We start from the raw sequence: 9,602 nt of genomic DNA, 5'->3' as shown, positions 1-9,602 counted from the left end.
AGATGATACAAAGGTGGGAAGGAATGCAGGTTGTAAAGAGGATATAAATGGTTTACAGGGAGATACTGACAGGTTAAATGAGTGGGCAGAAAAATGACAAATGGAATTCAATATGGGAAAATGTGAGATTGTTCATTTTGGAAGAAAGAATGAGAAGGTGGATTATTTAAATGGAGAGATTGTCAAAGTGTAGTGCAAAGGGCCTTAGGAGTCTTTGTTCACAAAACTCAGAAAGCTATCATGCAGATGCAGAAGCTAAGATAGAAGGTAAATGGAATGCTGACTTTTATTTCGCGAGAACTTGAGTATAAAAGTAACAAGTTCCAGTGAGGCCACATTTAGAATATTGAGTACTGCTTTTGTCCCCTTCGTTAAGGAAAGATATATTATCATTGAAGGCATTACAGAGGAGGTTTAGTAGAATGATCCCTGGGTATGTGGTCAACAGCCTAAGGAACTAAGCCCAACATAAAAGTGGACACTTAAAATTAAACCACAGCTTCTGCAAGCAAAATGACCTGATGGAATGCAGACAAGGTTACCACAGGTCAAAAGCCAACAAGGACTAGCCCAGACCTCTACTGCATATTGAACAGAAGTGCTTGACCTAAACAGTGGGAGAGATGTTATGACCTGAAACCCATCAGGGGGCGCTCAGCCAGAACAACTGAAAAAGGCATTGGACAAAATCTTCCCAAAAGAATTGTCAGGGTGGAATTTTACAAAAAAAGACTAATTGTCAAATGAGTGAGAAAATGGGAGCGTTTCAGTCTCGTTTTTTTGGGTGAGTTTAAAAATGCATTTTTATGGCACTTACTAGATGGAGACTCAGCTCACTAGTGAAGCTGGCTGCTGAATTCTAGGGGCGCCATTGTGTAGGCACCCCAATCTCCCAGTACTTGGAGTTCTCCTGGTGCCCCCATTCCCACACAGACATTGCCAACCCCCACCAATTGTCACCCTTCCAAGTACCCTCTCTGTCTCCAAATGCCAATCAGCACCCCCCCCGCAGAGTTCCCTCCCTCCCTGATTGAAGATCATCCTCCTTCCCCCCCTGACAATTCCACCCCATCAGTTTTCCCCTTTGTCCCCCACTGTGGATTGCCCTCCTGGCAGACTCCCCCCCCCCCCCTTCCTTTCTACCCCAGCAGTTTCCTCCTTTCCTCCTACTCCTTCGGAGCTCTCCGCTCTGGCTCAGCTCCCTCCAACTGTCCCATTCTGGCTGTGCTCCCTTGATACTACCCTGGGCACAGTTGTGATGCATGGTGGATGGTGCCAGGTGGGCAGTGCCAGCATGCCAAGCAAACACTGCCAGGCTGGCACTGCCCCATGGACATTGCCTGGCCTTGCCCCTGATCTCTTGGGGGCTTCAATAACTTCCAATTCCCAGTGAGGCCATCATGTTTGGGAGGGAGAATCATGTCTGGTTCTAGTTGTTGGGGACCATGTATGATTCTTGCAGAAGAATATTGGCTAGGGAGCTTTTGCAGGTAAGTGAGCCCAGATGAGAGTGTCTGGGACTCATTAATGACATTGACACCATTAACATTTAAGTCAACTGGGGAAAGCCATTTTGCAAAGCAGTGCTGGTAAGATTGCAAGAGACGGGAGACCAGATGTCGGGAGAGGGGATAGATCCTAAGTATGCCAGGAAACCCAACTGCAGAATGCTCTGGTGCCATTGCACAGCGTGCCCCAATCTCCCAGTGAACAGGGAGACCTCCTTCCCAGCATGGCAATGGCACCCAAACTCTGCTGGTGCTACTCCCACATCACTCCCAAGGACATTGGACCGCCCCTCCCACCCCCTTTTATTGGCAACATTGCTACCCCCCACGTCAACTCAGGTCCCCAGCATCAGGGCATCAAGACCCTCCCAATGAGTCTTCTGGTGAACCCCCAACATGTCCCCCTTTGCATACTCCCCCTTACATAGAGCATTCTCACAAAGCACCCCCCACTTGCACAGCCCCTCCTGTGCAAAATATCTCCCTTGCATTGTTCCCCCATGCATAGCTTCACCCTTGCATAGACCCCCGCCAACCACCCTCTCTTGCAGAGCTCCCTGTTGCATAAGCCCCACCCTGTCATCATGCAAAGCCACCTCTCCCAACTCACCCCACTCAGGACCCACCCCATCGGCTCACCCCATTGGCATTGCATCAGCACACTTATAGTCAAACCAGATACTGCCAGGGTGGTAGGTATGATATGAAGTTGCCAGCGTTAGGCATAGTATGTAGTCTCACAACACTGGGTTAAAGTCCAACAGGTTTATTTGGTAGCATGAGCTTTAGGAGCACTGCTCCTTCATCACCTGATGAAGGGGCAGTACCCTGAAAACTTGTACAACCAAATAAACCTATTGGGTGCTGGGTGGGAACAGCCCCCGGCCACTCAGGGGATTCAACGGCTTCTGATTCTCCCTGGCATGACAATGATATTTCTGCTGGTGGAAATCACCGGTGATTCTCGCCAACAGGTTGTCACGCCAACTAGGGAAAACATTCCAGGAAGCTGGATGATGCCATGCTGGAGAAGCTAAGTGCTTTTAACTCACATTACTTCACTTAATGCTTTTTCTGGGCACAAAGCCAATCTTGCCCGCAAAACAGGACCAGGAGGGTGCGAATCAGATTTTAACCCTCACTGGTGATTTTCCCGGCTCGCAATGCGGATTGACTAGTGCCCTGAGCCGGGAAGATAGCAGACAAGGATAAAAATCTTATTCTTGCTGGGCACAAATCAGTTTGCTATCCTCCCAGCCCTTCTTTGTTGGCGAGAACAGCTTTGTGCCAGAAAGTCTTCTTCTGGCCTCCCAGAATCTTCCCCCAAACTAAGGGGAGTGGTTGACAGAGGGGGGCTATGCAAAGGAAGGTTATCCATGGAAGGCGCTATGCAAAATGGGGCTATGCATGGGGGGGTCTATGCAAAAGTGGGCTATGCAAGTTGGGAGTTTCATGCGGGGTGCTATGCATGGGAGCAGCTATGCAATGGGGACCTTTTCAAGCAGGATATGCATGAAGAGTTATGCAAGGGATGGGTCATGCAATGTGGTCAGCGTGACAGCGGTAACAATGCCACCAATAATGGGGGGAGTGAGGGAGATGGTCTCCTGTTTCAGCTGGAGATCTGGGTGCCCTGCGCAATCACATCTGAGCGCTTTGCAGCTGGCTTCCTCAGCGTACTTAGGCTCCAACCCCCCAGCCCCCCCTTGGTGCAAAGTTCCCAGCAGTCAGAAAAACTAACAATATGGAAAGACTGCAGTGCCAAACTCACCAAACACTACCTTTTCAGACTTTTAGGACACTTTTGGAGGATGATCTTACCGGCTCAACCCACTGGTCAATTGGTGAGGCAAGTCAGTAAGATCGGGCGAGAAGCAAAACATTGGGTTTGTGCCTGGTTTTTAAACTTTTGCGATCTTATTGGACCTGTTCTGCCATCAAAATCGGCTTCACGCTCAAAAAGAGTGTGAAGCCAATTTCAACATTCATCACATAATTTAAATGTAATTAGTGAATCCAGGATGATATCATCCGGGCTTACTTGCCCACTATTCAAGGTCCTCACCTGTGAGGGTCATGTATGGTCCCCACCAAGCAGTGCCCCTTAGATAGTTCCAGCCTGGCACCCTGACACTGCCCACCAGACAGTGCCACGAGGATGCAATCTGTGGGAGATAGGGCCAAAAGCGGACAGGGCCATGACAGGGAAGCTAGGGGGAAGCTCTGTAGGGGGAGAGGGATTGATGGCTGGGGTGGAGGGGCAATTGGGGGGTGGTGGGTGAGCAATTAGCCAGTGCAGCAATCTGTGGGTGTGTTAATCGGCCAGGGTGGTGATTGGAGGAGGGGGTTATGTCCATGGCGGTGATCAGCAAGAGGGGAGCATTGGGTTGCCTGTGCAATGGCACCCCTAGAGCTCAGCAGCCAGCTTCACTGGTGAGATGTGGCTCCACCCCGAGCTCCACTGGCAAGAATCGCATCCTGGCACCATTTCTTTGACTCAGTGCCGTAAGATTGCATTTTTCAAGATGCTGAAAAAGCAAGTCTGAAATTCTCCTGTTCTCTCATTCGTTCAACACTTTGGTAAGATCACTCCCTTCAAATATTTTGCAAACTATCTTGGTGAATTCCCCAGTTTCAGCCAGACTGCCTGCTTGTGACCATACCTCGAAAGGAGATATGTGCACTTAGGCCTAATCTCATTGGGTGCTGGGACTCTGCCCTGAGACCCCATTGGCTGAAAGCTTGAGAGCATACCAGAGGGTCTCAAAGAGTTGGATAAAAATGGAAAATCTTGAGACAAACCCCAGTGAAGAATTGACCGGTCCACAACAGTGGAAGGGGATGTACCACATTGCTACCAAGGAAAATCTGGGTTCATCTGTCAGTGAGAGCTTAGTGAATTGAATCCAATAGCCCAGTCAACTTCACCAGAACGGGTAAAATATATGTGTTTTTCAGGCAGTCAGTATATATAGTTTGGGGAAAGGTTAATTCAATTTATTGTGTAAGAGTTGTGTCTTTAACTTGCAAGTGTTTTAAAAACACTTTAATAAAACTAAATCTGAACCACAGTCCTATGTTTGTCTCAGAAAGTAAGAGCGCCTGGCCAATGCATTTTTAACTAATAAACTGGTCAAAGTATCTGTATAAAATATTTCACAGGCAACACATGTGAGGAACAGGTTTGGCCTGTACTCTGTGGAGTTCAGAAAAATGAGAGGGATATTATTTGAACATCAGATTCTTCGGTGGTTAGACAGGGTAAATGTTGGGAGGATGGGAGAATGTAGCACCAGAGAGCATAATGTTAGAGATCAGAAACCCCAAGGTTAAGTTAGACTACACCCTAACTATTTGCTATTTTTACATTAATATAAGGATATGATGTTTCATTCCAGGAGCAATTCTACTGACAAACCATACCGCCCCCAGATTCCAAGGTTATACAGTTTAGCTGATAAGAATTGCCCTGCTTCCATTTTGATTGCGGTTTTACTGACTTGGCTTCCTTTCCGTAATCAGAGAGAGCAAAACTTATTTCGTCTCCCAGAGCAGTTTTTCCTTGCTTCTGTCTCACATACTGACACATGGAGCCACACAGACCAAGTTTGCAGTTCAACTTTTATCCCAGTTTTCTGTGTATTCTTGGAAGGCAAAAAATCCACAAACTGGACTTGGACATAACATATAAGATATGATTCATTCTGAGAGGATGATCAACTTTCATTATCTCCACAGGCAACTGCTTTGTGCCTTTGATCTGTCCATGTCTGGAAGAAAGGTGGGGTATTCCATTGTCTCTCAAGACTGTGGATATCACCCACACTGCAACAATTCAGTGAATTTACATCCTCAGTCAGCTTTGGGTAATGTGTCAATTTTGAAAAATGCATGCCGTATTTTTAAAATTTCAATGTATCTGTATGTCATTCAAGGTTTTTCCCTTCTCAGGATACTATTAAATCTAAGAAGGAAGCGGATATCCTGTTCATAGCTCTGCTGTAGGGTAAGATGCTAGTTTGATCAGCAACAGTTGTAACAATTTTCTTTATTTGCCTCTCAATAGAGATTGACACATTGCAGTGTTTTATCATCATTCACTGACAGCGCTCCATCTCAAAAGATGATGTCTGGCACCATGGAGTTCAACTTTGTTTTTACTATTGTCTGGAGTGGCACATGAGCCTCACTCTGGCTTCAGGCATGGCAGTCTTTGCCAAATTTGCTTCAGGGGAAGACAATAGGCTGAGATTTCTTTTTCTGTTCACTTCTTCCAATGCCTCTCTGAGCAGTCAGGCTTCAGAGGTCATGGCCATCAGCGACTCCCAGTTGCAAGTGTCAATGTCCACCATCTTCATATCTTCTTTGTAGGTGTCCTTGTAGTGCATGCATGTGTGTTCAGGAGGTAGTGACCCCATGGCCAGTTCACCTTAGTCCATTAGATACGCAGCTGTGATCCAGCTAATGAACATTGCCAAGCTAACATAGACATTGTTGGCTTAGCAATGAGTGCATGATTTTCCCTCTGTCATAAGGTGAAAACTAATTATGTTCATTGATGATTGCACAATGTTCATTACAATTTCTGATTCCTCAGATACTGAAACAGTCCATGTTGGTATGCAGCAAGATCTGCACAATATCCAGATTTGGGCTGAAAAGTGACAAATAACATTCACACCACATACAAGCTAAGCAATGACAATCTCCAAAGAGGGAGAATCCAACCATCGCCCCTTGACATTCAATGATTTTACCATCACTGAAATCCCCGCTATCAGTATCCTGGATGTTACCAATGACCAGACGCTAAACTAGGTCAGTCATAATGCGGCTACAAGAGCAGGTCTGAGGTGGGAATCCTGCAGCGAGTAACTCATCTCCTGACTCCTGTAACCTTGTTCACCATCTACAAGACACAGGAGTGGAATGGGATATTCTCCACTTGCCTGCATAAGTATAGCTCCAACAACGCTCAAGAGCTTAATACCATTCAGGACAAAGCAGCCTATTTGATTGGCATCTTAAACATTCACTCTCTCCACCATCAGCGTACAGGCCAGGATTGTGCAGCCCTGCCACAGTGGTTTCCCCTCAGGTATGCAGTGAGACATTCAATTCTCCAGTCATTGAATCATAGGGATATACAGCACAGAAAAAGACCCTTTGTGTCTGCACTGATCAAAGACAAACCACCAAACTACTCTAATTCCATTTTCCAACACTTGGCCCATAGTCTTGTATGCCGTGGCATTGCAAGTGCATATCTAAATACTTCTTAAATGCGATGAGGGTCTCCATCACCCTTTCAGGCAGTGAATTCCAGACTCCCACCACCCTTTGGGTGAAAACGGTTTTCCTCACATCCCCTCTAAACTTCCTGCCCCTACCTTAAATCTATTTCCTCTAAATATTGAATCTTTACCAAGGGGAAAAGTTTCTTCCTGTTTTACTCCATCTACGTCCCTCATAATTTTATACATCTAAATCATGGCCCGTTCCCACCTCTCCACTTCCCCCCCCCCACCTCCATCCCCGTCCCCCCAGTCTCCTTTGTGCCAAGGAAAACATTCCCAGTCTATCCATTCTCTCTTCATAACTAAAACTCTCCAGCCCAGGCAATATCCCGGTAAATTTCCTTTACACTCTTGTCAAAGAACAAAGCAAATTACAGCACAGGAACAGCTGTTTGGCCCTCCAAGCCTGCGCTGACTATGCTGCCCGACTGAACTAAAACTCCCTAACCTTCCAGGGACTATATCCCTCTATTCCCATCCTATTCATGTATTTGTCAAGACACCACTTAAAAGTCACTACCGTATCTGCTTCCACTACCTCCCTTAGCAATGAGTTCCAGGCACCCACTACTCTCTGTGTAAAAAATCTGCTGCGTACATCTCCTTTAAATTTTGCCCCTCGCACCTTAAACCTGTGCCCCCTAGTGATTGACTCTTCCACCTTGGGAAAAATTTCTGACTATCCACTTTGTCCATGCCTTTCATAACCTTGTAGACTTCTATCAGGTCACCCCTGAACCTCCGTCGTTCCAGTGAGAACAAACCAAGTTTCTCCAACCTCTCCTCATAGCTAATGCCCTCCATACCAGGCAACATCCTGGTAAATCTCTTCTGTACCCTCTCCAAATCCTCCACATCCTTCTGGTAGTATGGCGACCAGAATTGAACACTACATTCCATGTGCAGCTTAACTAAGGTTCTATAAAGCTGCAACATGACTTGCCAATTTTTAACCTCAATGCCCTGGCTGATGAAGGCAAGCATGTCGTATGCCTTCTTGACTACCTTCTGCACCTACATTGCCACTTTCAGTGACCTATGTACCTGTACACCCAGATCCCTTTGCCTATCAATACTCTTAAGAGTTCTGCCATTTACTGTATATTTCCTATTTGTATTAGACCTTCCAAAATGATTATCTCACATTGGTCCGGAGTAAACTCCATCTGCCATCTCTCTACCCAAGTCTCCAACTGATCTATATCCTGCTGTATCCTCTGATGGTCCTTAGCGCTATTCACAAATCCATCAACCTTTGTGTCATCCGCAAACTTACTAATCAAACCAGTTACATTTTCCTCCAAATCATTTATATATACTACAAACAGCAAAGATCCCAGCACTGATCCCTTAGGAACACCACTTGTCACAGCTCTATTTAGAAATAAACCCTTCAACTGCTACCTTCTGTCTTCTTTGACTGAGCCAGTTTTGTATGCACCTTGCCAGCTACTTCTGATCCCATGTAACTTCACCTTCTGCACGAGTCTGCCATGAAGGACTTTGTCAAAGGCCTTACTGAAGTCCATGTAGACAACATCCACTGCCCTACCCTCATCAATCAACTTTGTCACTTCCTCAAAAAAACTCAATCAAGTTTGTGAGACATGACCTCCTCTTCACAAAACCATGTTGCCTCTCACTAATACAGCCACTTATTTCCAAGTGGGACTAAATCCTGTCTCGAAGAATCCTCTCCAATAATTTCCCTACCACTGATGTAAGGCTCACCAGCCTGTAATTACCTGGATTATTCTTGCTACCCTTCTTAAACAAAAGAACAACATTGGCTATTCTCTAATCCACTGGGACTTCCTCTGTAGCCAGTGAGGATACAAAGATTCCTTTCAAGGCCCCAGCAATTTCCTCCCTTGCCTCTTTCAGCACCATCGGTGCAATCAAATCTCCCCTATAATGTGGATCCCAAAACTGCGCACAATACTCTATAACTGTGCCCTAACCAATGTTTTATAATAACTCTAGCATAACTTCCTTGCCTTTAAACTCTATGCGTCAGCTAATAAAGGCAAGTATACCATATGCCATCTTAACCGTTTTATCCATCTGTCCTGCTGCCTTAAGGGACCAGTGTACATGCACACCAATGTCCCTCTAACCCTTGGTGCTTCCAACGTCTTGTCATTCATCATGTATTCCCTTACCTTGTTTGTCCTGCCAAAGTGCATCACCTCACACTTATCCAGAATGAATTTTATTTGTCACTGATCAGCGCATCTGACCAGCCTGTCTTTATCCTCCTGTGACCTAAGGCTACTTTCCTCACTATTCAGCATTCTATCAATTTTTGGATCATCCACGAACTTACAAATCAACCCACCTGCATTCAAGTCTAACTCATTTATATCAATCATGAACAGCAAGGGCTCCAATACTGATCTCTGATGGATCCTCCTGGACAAATCTTCCTGTCAGAAAAACACCCCTTGACCACCATCCACTGCTTCCCGCCACTCACCCAATTCTGGATCCAATTTGCCAGATTTCCTTGGATCCCATGGGCCCTTAACTTCACTACCAGTCCCCCATGTGCGACCTTGTCAAAAGCCTTGCTGAAGTCCAAGAAGACTACATCAAATGCATTGCCCTCATCTGCACACCTCGTCACCTCTTTGAAAAATTCAATCAAATGGCCAGACATGACCTCTTAACAAAACCATACTGACTGTTCTTGATTAATCCCTGCCTCTCCAAATGCAGATTAATTCTGTCTCTCAGAATTGCTTCCAATGATCTCCCCATCACTGAGGTTAGACTAACTGGCTTGTAGTTTCCTGTT

Source organism: Carcharhinus amblyrhynchos, chromosome 31, assembly GCF_965287045.1.
Source record: "Carcharhinus amblyrhynchos chromosome 31, sCarAmb.v2.hapA, whole genome shotgun sequence".
NCBI lineage: Eukaryota > Metazoa > Chordata > Chondrichthyes > Carcharhiniformes > Carcharhinidae > Carcharhinus > Carcharhinus amblyrhynchos.
This window is presented reverse-complemented; position numbering follows the sequence as displayed.